The 15745-nt window shown below is 32.7% G+C and overlaps 1 protein-coding gene across 3 annotated transcripts in view; it reads right to left on the reverse strand.

The window, feature by feature from the left end:
• The window catches only part of LOC126889804 (peroxisomal multifunctional enzyme type 2), a 180433-nt gene that overhangs the window by 19485 nt on the left and 145203 nt on the right, over positions 1-15745 (reverse strand). Inside the window, exon 1 of one of the 3 annotated variants that reach the window (XM_050658446.1) lies at positions 12536-12773. The exons of 1 other annotated variant lie outside the window; for it this stretch is intronic. The gene's annotated coding sequence lies outside the window, so the exon portion shown is untranslated. Of the gene's footprint in view, positions 1-12251; positions 12492-12535; positions 12774-15745 lie in introns of those variants that run through there. One more of the 3 variants, XM_050658447.1, reaches the window with a different exon arrangement.

Here is a 15745-nt window from a genome sequence, read left to right on the forward strand (position 1 = left end):
TATGGAAAATTTCTATTATGAAAAGTAGTTTAGAATTAATAATTATGTTTTAATGTGCAATTATATCATTCTAATTTAAATGTTATGAACTATAAAGGTAGTTTACTCTTGATCGAAATTCATATTTTTTATATACCTCGTATAAAATTAATAAAATTTTATACAAGGTGTCCTAAAAGTAGTGGAACGGTCGAATATTTCGCGAACTAAACATCGGATCGAAAAACTGAAAAATACGTGTTCAATCATTTTCAAAAATATATCCAATGACACCAAACACCAACCTCCACTACACCTCCTGGAAGTGGGGTGGGGGGTAACTTTAAAATCTCAAATGGAAACCCCTAGATTTTCTTGCAGATTTGGATTCGTTACGTAAAAGTAAGCAACTTTTATTCAAGACATTTTTTCGAACTGTGGATAGATGGCGCTATAATTGGGAAAAACAATTTATCCTGATAACATGGGTAAATTATAGAAACGGTCTAATATCTCGAGAAATACACTTCGAAATGAGAAACCAAACAATTTTTTTAATACTTTTCGAAAATCTATCGAATAACACGAAACCCTCCAACCCACCCCCTAGAGGTGAGGTGGGGGGTAACTTTAAAATATTAAATAGCAACCCCCACTTTTTATTACATATTCGGATTTGTCATGAAAAACTAAGCAACATTTATTCGAAACATTTTTTAGAATTGTTGATAGATGGCGCTCTAATTGGAAAAATACGATTTATTAGCGCCATCTATCAGCATTTTTAAAAAATGTTTCGAATAAATGTTGCTTAATTTTTCATGACCAATTCGAATCTGCAATAAAAAGTGGGGGTTGCTATTTAAGATTTTAACGTTACCCCCTACCCCACCTCCAGGGGGTGGGTTGGAGGGTCACCTTTAGTGTTTATCGATAGGTTTTCGAAAAATATTAAAAACCTGTTTTTTGGTTTCTTATTTGGAAGTGTATTTCTCGAGATATTAGACCGTTTTTATAATTTACCTATGGTATCAGGATAAATGGTGTTTCCCAATTATAGCGCCATCTATCCACAGTTCGAAAAAATGTCTTGAATAAAAGTTGCTTACTTTTACGTAACGAATGCAAATCTGCAAGAAAAACTAGGGGTTTCCATTTAAGATTTTAAAGTTACCCCCCACCCCACCTCCAGGGGGTGTAGTGGGAGTTGGTGTTTGGTGTCATTGGATAGATTTTTGAAAATGATTGAACACGTATTTTTCAGTTTTTCCATCCGATGTTTAGTTCGCGAAATATTCGACCGTTCCCCTACTTTGGGACACCCCTAAAAGAGTTATAAATGAAAATGTTCTTGGTATCCATAATTTGAGAAAAATCTTCAAATATTTTTTTCCATTAGAAGGATGTACACAGACACAATACTGGATAGTGATTTTAGTCAATAATTTTGCCAATTCGACAAAAAAATAATTTCTAAGTAGTTAATAATTATTACTAAATAATTAGTAATTTTGCCAATTTCGGCAAAATTCTCAAAAAACAAAAAAATTACCTTCTACAATCACTAGCCAGTTGTGTCGAGTTTAGGGAACGACTAGGTATAGGTTAATTTTATAGCAAATGGAACAGTCCATTCATCATAAAGGGGAGGCCGTATTTATACTGGTATAAACCTTTTTAAAACTGTTAATAAATTATTGCTTTTAAAATATTTATACATACTCAAATTGTATTTTCGAACATCTTATTTATTTTATATAATAATTAAATTCACTATCAAATGTCATTGATGGTTTATTAATACCATTGTGTTTATACCATTGTATTAATACTTAATTTAAAATTTAGTTTGACATTCACGAAGTGTCAAGCTCAAATGTAAATAACCTATGCTTGGCAAATCGAGATTTAAAAAAAAGTAGCCTACTTCCTAATCAACCATTTGAGCCGACATTTAGTGCGTTTGTAGGAGATAACCGGATTGTGACGTCACATTTTAGACTTTGAGGTCGATTATCTCGAAGACGGTTAGATATATCGAAATGCCGTTTTCAGATTTGGATTCAGAAGGCAAAACTACATAAGAATCCATCGATACACCTGCTCTAAGTATTGCAGGAGCGGCAACGCAATAACACACAGACTTTTGCAATTTATAGGGCTTTTCATCGATTGTCATTTGTTTCGAGCTTCTGTCATGTGTCACATAATATTAATATATCTACGTCATACGTCTTTGTTTTGTATCATTGGTTATATCAATAACGTATGGCGTAGATATATTAATATTATGTGACACATGACAGAAGCTCGAAACAAATGACTGTGAATGAAAAGCCCTATAAACGAAAAGTTTTCGTTGAAAATCACTTAAATCGGACAACAGGTTTCGGAGATATAAGACATCAAAAATGACCCATTTTTAAGGTGGCTGGTTAATTTTGGCCCAGAGTGTATTTCACTGGTAACCAAATTACAAAATTCAAATGTGTTAAAATTAATTTTAACATGACAAAATAAATAAAAATGTTGATAAATCTGAAAAAAATACCAAAAAAAATACATAAACTCGTTAAAAAACGTGATTTTTTTTTACTGAATTACTATCTTACTTTACCTATTAAACCAAAGTTTTATTTTACAAATTTTCTTAAATAAACTGATTGCAATGTAATAAAAATTGCCAGATATATAACGCAACAGTGATACAATCAAATAGCCAAGGTTAATAATATATGGACTCTTGATAAATGCTGATCTTATCTGAAATACATACTTAAATTTATTATAATAGGTATATAAATTTTTATCAAATCAAAACAATATTGACTACTTTAATTGGGCTATAATGATAATATACAATACATATTTTTGGTGATAAAACATAAGCAACACAAAATAAAACCTGCCTGACTATAAGAAAAATATTTGGTTATGTTATATCAACCTACTTACTTCCTGGACAAGATAAAGTTATAATGTAACTTGAAGAAGTATGGTCGAAGCGAAGATTGGTGGGATATGTGCATTTTATCAATGAAATTCGATATTTTTAAGATATTCCCGAAGCCGCTACAGATAAAATGTTTTAATAACCTACTAATCATTCAGAATTACTCGACGGATATTAGTAGGTACAGTTAAAATAATTAAGACGATAACCGCACAATAATGATTTAATGAGTGAAATTTAAAGTTTTTTTTACTTTAATGACAAAAAGGGCAAGCCCATTAGTAGAACCCAATTAAAAATTATTTTGCACATCATATTTGAAACATTATTTGGTTGAAAAATCTCATTTTTGTTGGCAAAAAAAATATATTAATTTGTTTGGACTAAATTAAAGTTGTGTTTATCTTAAAAAGGATATGTTACTATCAACATGCACACAGTGTTTCTAAACTGAATTTTGTTATTTTGGGTGTAAATTTTTTCCACGGATCTCCGAAGGTACAATAAATATGTTTATATTATACTAAAAACAGTGGTTTATGTATTATGTAGGAGTGTAGATTTTCAGGATCTATGTTTTGTTTTATACAGTGGCGATAGTTTGTAATTATGTATTTCTTCATGACGTTTCCGATATAGGCCTTGATCCCGGGTACCAAAAAAAGTTTATTAAGAGCAAGCTGAAAAATTGTTAGTAGCTTAACGGTGTCTAGTCGGACAAACTTTGATGTACGGGAACGCTGGAACAAGGGAAATTTTAATTGTGGAACAGTTTAAAAATTTGTAAAGTCAGATTACGAAAATGTCTCATGTATTTTGTCAGACAGAACTTCCAATTGATTCGTTACCCTTTCATTAAATTCTCGTGCAAACTTCAGACTGCTATTTACCAGCAATATACTTCTTCTTCTTCTTCCTCTTTATAAGCAATTCTGCTTGTTCATTGGCGGATTGATACCTCTATGGAAGGTTGTCACTCCATCTTTTGCGCGGTCTGCCGATACTTCTTCTACCGATTGGTGATTTATCTCGTGCTATTTTGACCACACGTGTCTCCCCCATTCTGGTTATGTGGTTGTTCCATTCTTTTTTTCTATTTAGTGTCCATTCGTTTATACACTGTACGTTACATTGTCTTGTAATATCTTTGCTCCTCTTTCGATCTCTCAGTGTATTTCCTGTAATTCTTCTCAGTACTCTCATCTCTGCCGTTTCCAGTAGTCTTTGTGTTGTGGCTGTATCGGCTCTTGTTTCTGATGCATATGTCATTATTGGTCTTACACTGGCTTTATAAATTCTTGACTTCATCTCAGTGTTAATATGTCGGTTTTGCCATATAGTTAGGGTTACCATACGTCCGGATTTCGCCCGGACAGTCCGGATTTGAAAGACATGTCCGGATTGGCGTCCGGATATGAGAAATGTCAGGATTTCTTTCTTTACTAAAAAAATGGAAAACACTTGGCCCAACGGTGAATTATTTGATGAGCGCTCGTCAATTCTCCAAGTTCTAAAAAAGCTGAAACCTAAATGGACTTTACTACCTAAACAAGAAACCCCAAACACTCACGACAAATGAAAAGAAATATTTGAAGCATTTTCTAAAAGCAACGTTTCCTTCACGAATATTTTTAAAAAATATACTACAATTATTCATCTATTGTCTGCCTGGTACTTTGGCTCTTGCTGAACGTATCTTTTCGATTATAATTTTAACTACCTTTTCTATTTTAAAAATATTTTTTTTATATCCTTCTGTGATACTATTTTCTAGGTCTAAAGTATGTTAAAACATAGGGGTATATGTATTTTAAAGTGGCAGCGTTTTTAGATGTTAGTTGCATATTGTAGCGAAACAGCTGTACTGTTAATTGTGCCATATGCATTTCGCATATATGTACAATCTACAATGTAGAGGTAGCAACACAGTCAAATTCACATTTTACATTTTCTACAACCCCTTGGACTACCCCTGTCCGGATTTGGCCTTATTAAATTATGGTAACCCTACATATAGTGTTATTAAGGCATCCTGCCAATCTATTTGCTGTTTGTACTTGATTTCTCACTTGTTTGTCTAGGTCTCCGTAACTTGACAATGTAATTCCAAGGTTTTTTACTTCCATTACTTGTTCAATACCGATACCATCAATTTCTATTTTGCATCTGATTGGTTCTTTACTGATTACTATTGTTTTGGTTTTCTGAGATGAAATTGTCATATTGAATTCTTTTGCTCTTATGTTAAATCTGTGGACTAATCTTTGCAGACTATCTTCATCTTGGGCTAATCAATATTGCGTCATCTGCGTAACAGAGTATTTTTACTTCTTTGTTTCCCATTCTATATCCTCTTCCTTTGTTGACGTTTTTGATGATTTCATCCATGATTAAATTGAAAAGCATAGGAATCAATGAGTCTCCCTGTCTTAATCCGCTGCCTATATCTATAGGTTCTGTAAGTTGTCCATCTATTCTGACTTCCATTTTGTTGTTTTGGTAGATGTTCTCAATAGTTTTTATGATATCTAGAGGGACTTCTCTATTATACAGAAGATGGATTACATCTTTTGAGTCTTACTCTGTCAAATGCTTTCTTTAAGTCAATCAGACATAGAAATGCAGGTCTATTATGCTCTAGTAATTTCTCAGTAATTTGCTTTATGACGAATATTGCATCTGTACACGATCTTCCAGTACGAAAACCCTGTTGTTCATCTGCTAAACTTATCCTCTGATTCATTACGTCTTGTAAGATTTTAGTTGTAAGTTTTAGGGTAGTATTTAACAAGTTGATACCTCTGTAGTTCTCTGGCTGCTTTTTATCTCCTTTTTTGAATAGTAGAATTAGTTCGCTCGTTCTCCATTCTTCCGGTATTTTATTGCGTTTTATGATTTTGTTAATTAATGTTATTAATTGTTCTGTCAATATATTTAATTCCTATAATTTGACATGTTCTACTAGTCCAGAAAGCCACTGCGCATCCGCTAGGAAAAATATTCTAATTCAGATTTTTTGCACAATCTTACTCAAAAAGGACTCTTTTTAACAAATTTGCATGTTGCCAGGACCAAAGGGTGGTCAAAAATTTTTTAAACGTTTTTTTTTTGTTTTTTTCCTAAAATTATTTTTTTTGCATGGAAAAAAGTTTTTTTAGGTTTTTTGGATCATTCCAAAGAGAACAGGTCTTTAGTGACTTTTCTCTAAAAATGGTAGTTTTTGACATATAAGCGATTAAAAATTGAAAAATTGCGAAATCAGCCATTTTTAACCCTCAAAAACTATGTGACAAACTGAAAATTTGAATGTTGCCAAGGTAGGTAGATATTCTTTAAACATCGATTGATGAAATCCCGAACAGTTTTTTGCAATACAATATTCCAAACTCCTTTGTTTTTTAATTGCTAATCAAGCGTGCGCGACACTATTTTCCACCGACAGTATGGTGCAAATGAAAGGAATAAATTCGTTATTTCGTAAACCGGCGACTTTAAGGAAAAATCCCAAAACAGGTCGATTTTTATTTTTAAGTTAAGATATTGTGGCATATATGGTATACTAGTGACGTCATCCATCTGGACCTGATGACGTAATCGATGATTTTTTAAATGAGAATAGGGGTCGTGTGCTAGCTCATTTAAAAGGTTCTTCAATTCTCTATTTAGTAATATAAACATTTATATTATTTATACGGGGTGTCCAAAAATTTTTATTAAATTAAATTATTTGATAAAAAAAGAAGTAGAAGGACACCCTGTATAAATAATTATGTAAATGTTTACATTACTGAATAGAGAATTGAAGAATCTTTCAAATGAGCTACCACACGACCCCTATTCTCATTTAAAAAAATCATCGATTACGTCATCACGCCCAGACGGATGACGTCACTAGTATACCATATATGCCACAATATCATAACTTAAAAATAAAAATGACCGGTTTCGGGATTTTTCCTTAAAGTCGCCGGTTTACGATATAACGAATTTATTCCTTTCATTTGCACCATACTGTCGGTGGAAAATAGTGTCGCGCACGCTTGATTAGCAATTAATAAACAAAGGAGTTTTGAATACTGCAAAAAACTCTTCGGGATTTCATCAATCGATGTTTAAAGAATATCCACCTACCTTGGCAACATTCAAATTTTCAGTTTTTCACATAGTTTTTGAGGGTTAAAAATGGCCGATTTCGCAATTTTTCAATTTTTAATCTCTTATATGTCAAAAACTATAATTTTTAGAGAAAAGTCACTAAAGACCTTTTATGTTTGGAATGATCCAAAAAACCTAAAAAAACTTTTTTCCATGCAAAAAAAATAATTTTAGGAAAAAAACAAAAAAAAACGTTTAAGAAATTTTTGACCACCTTTTGGTCCTGGCAACATGCAAATTTGTTAAAAGGAGTCCTTTTTGAGTAAGACTGTGCAAAAAATCCGAATTAGAATATTTTTCCTAGCGGATGCGCAGTGGCTTTCTGGACTATACGTGTCGGATCTATTAAAATGCACAACATATTTGTTGGACTAACATTTTTTCATATATGTATTATATAAAGTTTGCTATTGAATAAACTTAAAAACAACCTGCTAGTTTTCACAATCATAAACTTGTCAGGATGACACGTTCCACAATTAAAATCACGTTCCACAATTAAAACTTCCCCTGTTCCAGTGTTCCCACACATCAAAGTTTGTCCGACTAGACACTTTTAAGTTATTAACAAATTTTCAGGTTGCTATTCATCAATTTTTTTTGGTAAGCGGGATCCAGGCCTAGTAGGCAATAAAGTTAATCAACACACAATCTACTGCCCAACTATGGACTAGTACATGTATCATATTAATAGTAAGTAGGTAAGCGTTAAAAACATCCACAAAGCTATGTGGCAATCTGAGAATGGCCTAATAAGAACCAAATTGAGCATCTACACATTAAGATTCAACATTTACCTTCTAAGATGTATTGAATGTAATATGTATATATGGGAGCTGAGCATTACACTATAAGAAACACCCGTATGTTTAACTCAAAGAAAGGTATAAAATACTGATAAGTATGCTAAAATCTGAAACCATTAGAGATAACATGAATATTATTCAAAAAACTACCAAGAATGGATGGAAACCTAAGCATAGAAGAATACTCCTAAAGGTGTCTTAGAAGAATGGCAAACGTCGTACATTGGCCGTCTAATATAGCATGGAGAGTTTGAACAATAAATTTCAAATAATATTAGACATAAATATCAAAGGAGAGAGAAGTATAGAGAGAAAGAAAAAAAATCATGGCTGCGTCATATGACAGGAAACCACTCGAGAAGTTATTAATGAGGAGCGAGTTCTAAAGTAAAAGTAAACCGCAATGAATTCGCTACACTCATTGAGTGAACTATACTGCCGTCCTCAATTAAAACAGGGTATCTGCAAAAAAAATTGAAAATCGAGTTTTTGCGATATATGTGGTTTCCTTGTGACCTTATTTATTCTTCTGCAATGTCTGAAAGCTGTATCATTTTATTTACTACCAAAATAAACAAATTCGAATATGTTGTATGTGCTAAATTTCAATAGTTGCTTAATTAATAAAAGGCGGTATCTACAGAGTACTCAACTAAAAAGAAGTATAAGCTACCAAGTATCATGTACTTGCCGCGTTTTAATTGAGCACAACGCATTTACTGCGTTTTTATCGAGACTCGTGTTGCAACCTTGTATTTTGAACATTTATGACATGTAGGTATTTTGCGTATATAATAAACAATTATAAACTATTTATTTTTCTCTTTTGATAACTATTCTTTCTTGTAAAAAATCCTATTTTTAAATAAAATGCAGAAACGGCACTATTTCTGATACAGTAATATATCCGCTGCTCAATTAAAACGCTGTATACGACCTTTTATTTACAGCCTTGATAAAAACATGATTTTTTTAAGAACATATTTTTAAATAATGTTTTAATCATTAGATCATATTTTGCGTTAAAAAGTTGTCAAAATATATAGAGTCCTGAGAAAAAAACTTTGAGATCCGACTTCTCGGTTTTAAGTTGGCTGCACATACCGCATTTTATTTGAGAACGGCAGTATAGTTCACTTGGATTTTCGGTTGATCTTAAGGTTTCCTGCATCATATTAGTTTATTTGAATTGATGTTATGTTTTACTAATCATGCCATTTCTAATACAAGACAAAAAGCTTTGCCTTTTGAAATACAGTGATTGGTGTGCTAATAACTGACAAAACAACACAAAAGACGGAAAATATCATATGTTGTGAAATAAAAAGAGATGAAATTAGTAGAGGTGGGAAATTATGAATAAAAACCTATAGAACATTATATCGATAGTTTCCCACCTTTAGACCTATCGGATGAGTTTAACAACTGCCACTGTGACAGGAGAATTTTATGATATATCTAAAGATGGGAAACTATCAGTATACTGTAAATTTTATAGGTTTTTATTGATAAATTCCCACCTCTTGTAGTTTCATCTCTTTTTATTTCACAACATATTATGGTTTCCATATTTTCTGTTATTTTGTCGTTTATTCGCACACTGAGGCTGAGAGGCATTGTATGCTAAGATTAGTTATATTTCAAAACAAATTACTAAGAAAAAAGATATTCTCATTAAGAAACGGACTTAATCAAGAATTAATTTACATATAACCAAGATTATGTGAACTCAAAAGCTGTTCAAGATAATAAGGCCTGAGATAATAAACAAATTATCATTGAATCATTTTCGAAAAATCTGGTGCAAAAACATAATGCACTGAAAAAATTCTTTGTGAACTTTGTAGTGCTCATCAATGACAAAAACAGAAATATAATAAGGTTGTTTACCTTTTTCATATTGTAGAAAACTTAAGAAATTATAATAATACTAGAATATAATTATTTACTAATGAATTGATGCCATAAAATTGCATAATTAGCTAAAAGTTCATTATTTAAATGGAACATTAATTAAGATATTAATTTATGTATTAGATATTTTTAATACAGTAAACTTCCTTTAATCCGACAATTTCAGATGTTACGGCCAAATGTGAAATATGTGGCTTCAATGAAGACATTCTCACATTTACGGATTTCTGCGAATATGTGTTTAACATAACAACCTATTGAAGCAGCATTTTCAGTCCGGCTGGATTTTTGCAAGATTGGCCTGAATCCAGCTGGATCCAGCGTGGGTCCAGCAAAATGTGGAATCAAAATAAAAATATGATTTTACTGTTTTTTTGTCTATATTCTAAATTTCTAAACAACAGAAACATGAATAATTTTGTTTGTTGGATGTTAGAATACCAACATATTTACCTATCATCTTATCGTCTAACCTACTTCGCACAGAACTGCACATATAGCCAGTTGCGGAGAAAGCCATTTCAGCCTCTATGCTGGTTGGTTTTAAGGTCATCAAATAGCCATAGACCATGGACAAATTATCGCCTGTCACTCCTTCGGTGTCACAATCGTTCATTTCCTTTTCCAAAATCTTTTCATAATCTTTTTGATAACCAGTTTTTTGTTGTTATAAAAGTTTTCTCTTTCTCGTTTCAATTCAATCTCAAGCTCTTGTTCTAAAGTAAAATTCGGCTCCGGATTATTTGGCCCATTTCCTTCCATTATGTCCTCTTGCACTGGTTCCAAAATCACTTGTTTATTTTTTATACGACTCAACAAATTTTTCATCTCTTGTCGCATTGCATTCTTTTTCGTTACGTCGGGGAAATAACCAGGATTGTTTAGTCCTTCGTCATACTATTTTGGATTTTGTAAGTACATTAATGTACCTGTAACTTCAGAGAGGCTAGAAACCTGGCTATTTAGTTTGTCTAAGACAAATTTCATGGTTGTGTCGGCCGTTATCAAAGTGTACTCTCTTCTGCAAAGAGCTTCTACAGCCAGTTTTACCTGTCAAAGAGTGGGATCAACTCATTGTTTATTGACCACTCACCAGCAGAGAATTTTGTAGCAGAATCAATGTCTATCAACGCTTTATGGATGCAAACTTTTAGGCTGTAGAAACTTTCCAGCATACTGAGCTACTGCTAGCGCGATAGAATGGCAAGTTACTCACGGCTTTGAATAAAGAGGCTATAATGAATACATTAAGTAACTTATTTTGAATTTGACACGTTTGCGGATCCGCGCTGCTGGATTCAGCATGTAAAAAATAGTGCTGGATCCAGCTGGATGCTGGATCCAGCAATTGCAATCTCTACTATTAAATATTAAAAGTTAATTTTAAAGTTAATAATTTTGCTAAATTTATTTCTACCAATTTTTATTTTTACCCACAGAAATATTCAGAGCAATAGATGAAGAGACTTACGAATGATTATAGAACTTTATTCAACAATTTCCCTTTAAACATAATTTAACAATTTATTATGTTTGTAATACATTGTAACACAAAAAAAAAGAATAGTTAATTTCACAAAGTACAGCAAACTTGACGAGAGATAAAAACACAAAATGCTTCACATTCTGGTGCTATTCTGCGGTGTAACTAACTTGGGTCTGTATTCATACGAAAATGTTAAGCATTTAACAATTTCGCACTAAACAAATATATACACTTGGTGCCATCTTTTAGAGACTATTATTATTAACGTCATAGGTCTCTATTCACGCGATAGATACTTTTATTTTTAGTAGATCTGCATTATTAAGTCAATTTCGTCAAATTTTGACTTAAGCCTATGTTCTTGCGAAGCGGCGATTTGGGAAATGTACCGATAGAAAGAGTTGATAAATACAAATACCTATGAACCTGGATTTCAGAAAATAATGATCAAACAAAAGAAATAAAGGCCAGGATAGGAATAGCAAGAAATGCATTTGTAAAGATGAAAACAATTCTTTGCAACAAAGACATTATTGGAACTGAGAGTAACAGCTCTGAGATGCTACGTGTTTTTGATACTGCAATACGGACTTGAAAGCAGTACATTGAAGCAACAACGCATAAATAAGCTACACTCCTTTGAAATGTGGCGTTACAGGAGGATGCTTAAAATAGCATGGACACAGAAGAAAACTAACACTGTGAAGTATTGCGAGAAATGAGTAAAGAATACGAAATAATAAACACAATAAAAATAAGAAAGTTAGAATATCTGGGACACATTATGAGGGGATAGCGATATGAACTGCTAGACTTATAATACAGGGAAAGATAGGAGGAGGAAGGAGTATAGGAAGGAGAGTGTCCTGGTTGAAGAATTTAAGGGACTGGCTTAAATGCCAGATCCAATGCAGTTATTTTGATAAAAATTCTGAGAAAGTAATGTTGAAAAATCTACCTTGAAATTTTAACTACATCACTTTTATATTAAAAACTGGTTTGTAGTTTGTCGTCACCGTCACTGTTTGCAGTTTAAATGTACTGGTAATAAAATAGATAAATGCAAAGCAAATTAATTTCTAATTCAAATGAGGTTAGGGTCAAAGGGGCGTCCTTTTATTTGTAAATGTATCTATCGTGTATAAGCTATTCATAAACTTAACTTAACAAAATAACAAGGTTCAATTAAAGTCGATTTTTATCAAATTACAGACGAAAAAAATTTGAAATGAAAAACCTCACCTGATTTTGCTTTGAGGTGACAGCAGAACTGTTCGTTTTGAGTTCCGCGAAGTTGAATCAAAAATGATCTATGAACTGATATAAATATAACTACATAAATTATCAGTAGATATTATTGTCTACACGTATCTATTCAAATGGGTTTGAGAAGCACTTTTATTATTTTATAAACTTTGATCTTACTATCAATATTTTTTTATAAGAACAACACTGGACTTTGACGTCGACGTCATACGTCATTTCCTCGATGAATCTTAGGTAATCCAACGTTGCCGTCTGTTAGATATTTTTCCTTGTTTATGGTTTAAAAAATGAAATAAATAATTAATATTACGATTTGATATCATCTAGCTAGAATCTAGAGTTTGAGTTAATAATAATTATTGTGTTCGATATTTTTATTAAGTTTCTTAGTTTTTATTAGGAAAAAAAGATGAAAGAGTTGACTAAGGTTTGTTCCAACACGACCGAGAACCGTCACGAAACGGTAACGCTCCTGCGCAGTAAACAAAATCCGTTCCAACAAAAACATGATCGTCATCGGATCGTCCTTCCCACTGTTCCAACAAGAACTGTGATCTATTAGTGACGGTTTCGTGATGATCATTTCAGTAATCGGGCAATAGGGTTTTTCAATTGATTGTCATTTGTTTCGAGCTTCTGTTATGTGTCAAATAATATTAATATATAGTATTTTTACTACAAAAGCGATATTACGTAGGTCAAAATTTTTTACGTAAGAGAACTGTCAAAACATTAGAATGTGACTTTTCATTATTGCCATGTTTATAATAAACATGGCAATAAGGAAAAGTCACATTCTAATGTTTTGACAGACATGGCAATAATGAAAAGTCACATTCTAATGTTTTGACAGTTCTCTTACGTCAAAAATTTTGACCTACGTAATATCGCTTTTGTAGTAAAAATACTATATCTACGGCATACGTCTTTGGTTTTTATCATTGGATATACCAACAACAATAAACATATTGATAGATAAATCAGTTATCAGTCAGGTAACCCTTCCAACATCGGTTTCCAAATTACCGTCATTGGACGATAACTGGGCGATACAATTACGAACATGCGCACAACAAACGGTACAAGTAGTTTCGTGACGGTTTCTGGACCGTCCAAAAGTTCATGTTGGAACAATCCTTATAAAACGCAGGGAACGAAACCGAAAATAATTAGCCAGGTGAAAAGTGCTATGTAGAGTAGGTGGCTATAGTCGAATTCAAACAATAGGGATTTTCATCGATTGTCATTTGTTTCGAGCTTCTGTCATGTGTCACATTATATTAATATATCTAGGTCATACGTCTTTGGTTTGTATCATTGATATATACCAATGACGTATGACGTAGATATATTAATATTATGTGACACATGACAGAAGCTCGAAACAAATGCCTGTGAATGAAAAGCCCTATTAAGCGTGCATGTCATAGATTTAATGACATAATCCACTGGTACAAACTTGGCGGAAAACAAATTCAACACATTTTCCTCATATATTAGTATTTTTGCTACTATCAAGTTTAGCAGGAAAGCGCTGTTGCGAAATAAAAAACCAATATTTATTTACAACAGCAGCTACCGCCTATACTGATTCTCTTTGTCTTTAAGAGTGTGTAACAAAGATAACTGTCTGATAAGTGTCAAACTTATAGGGCATTCCAAGATTTTGACGTTTATCACACCGCTGGGAGTAAAACTGTCAAATATTAGGTGTGTTCCAACATGAACTTTTGGGCTGTCCAGAAACCGTCACGAAACTAATTGTACCGTTTGTTGTGCGCATGTTCGTAATTGTATCGCCCAGTTATCGTCCCATGACGGTAATTTGGAAACCGATGTTGGAACGGTTACCTGACTGATAACTGATTTGTCTATCATTATCATTTGTCATTTTTGTTGGTGACAGCTTGTGTGCTTTTAGTCGATCACGATTCCCGCTTTCCATTTGCAAAAAGGCTCCAAATTTGCAAGGCTCAAAATTTTTAAAGAAATAAATCCTACTGCGCAAGTCAGTCCAATCAGCACATGCATTTGCCCGATTATGGACCGATTACTGAAATGATCATCAGGAAACCGTCACCGAAAGATCACAATTCTTGTTGGAACAGTGGGAAGGACGATCCGATGACGATCATATTTTTGTTGGAACGGATTTTGTTTACCGCGCAGGAGTGTTACCGTTTCGTGACGGTTCTCGGTCGTGTTGGAACAAACCTTAAGTTATATCAGCATTTTTTGAGTTTTCTGCGTTGTTCCTTTAATTTTTAGATTTATTATCTACTTTTATTTAAAAAAAAAACAGTTGTTTTTAGAACTCTTTAGCGACGTATTAGTATAATATAATATTTATGGATTACCATCGAAGGCCGATATGATCAACCAAAAAAGAAGATGTATTTAGAGACTTTCTTGGGTGTGAATCTGTCTTTTTAGTTTACTCCTCTTGGTTTAAAAACGAACCATAGCCAAGTTAGAAGTGCGAAATAAAAAACCAATATTTATTTGCCACAGCAGCTACCGCCTACAGTCGGAAAAATGAAAGAATAGGGCTTTTCATCGATTGTCATTTGTTTCGAGCTTCTGTCATGTGTCACATAATATTAATGTATCTACGTCATACGTCTTCGGTTTGAATCATTGGTATATACCAATAACGTACGACGTAGATATATTAATATTATGTGACACATGACAGAAGCTCCAAACAAATGACTGTGAATGTGGCTTTTCATCGATTGTCATTTGTCTCGAGCTTCTGTCAGGTGGCACATAATATTAATATATCTACGTCATACGTCTTTGGTTTGTATCATTGGCAATACCAATAACGTATGACGTAGATATATTAATATTAGATGACACATGACAGAAGCTCGAAACAAATGACTGTGAATGAAAAGCCCTATTCTTTGATTTTTCCGACTGTATACTGTTTCTCTTTGGCTTTAAGGGCACCCAAAGTCCCATTTAACGACAATGTTAACATTATGTCACATAGCTCTGCAACCAAAGCACTTAGAGACCTAATTTTTGTTTTATTTTGAAACTACATGCATTGTTTAGTCCCGCGTAGATTTTTGTAAAGTTAGAGTGTAAGAAACATTTATTTTAAATTTTTTTTTAAAATACTCTTACAAAAAAAACCCAAAAAAGTTTGGATTTTATTTTTTATTTTACTTGTTTTTA

This window comes from Diabrotica virgifera, chromosome 8 (assembly GCF_917563875.1).
Source record: "Diabrotica virgifera virgifera chromosome 8, PGI_DIABVI_V3a".
Lineage (NCBI taxonomy): Eukaryota > Metazoa > Arthropoda > Insecta > Coleoptera > Chrysomelidae > Diabrotica > Diabrotica virgifera.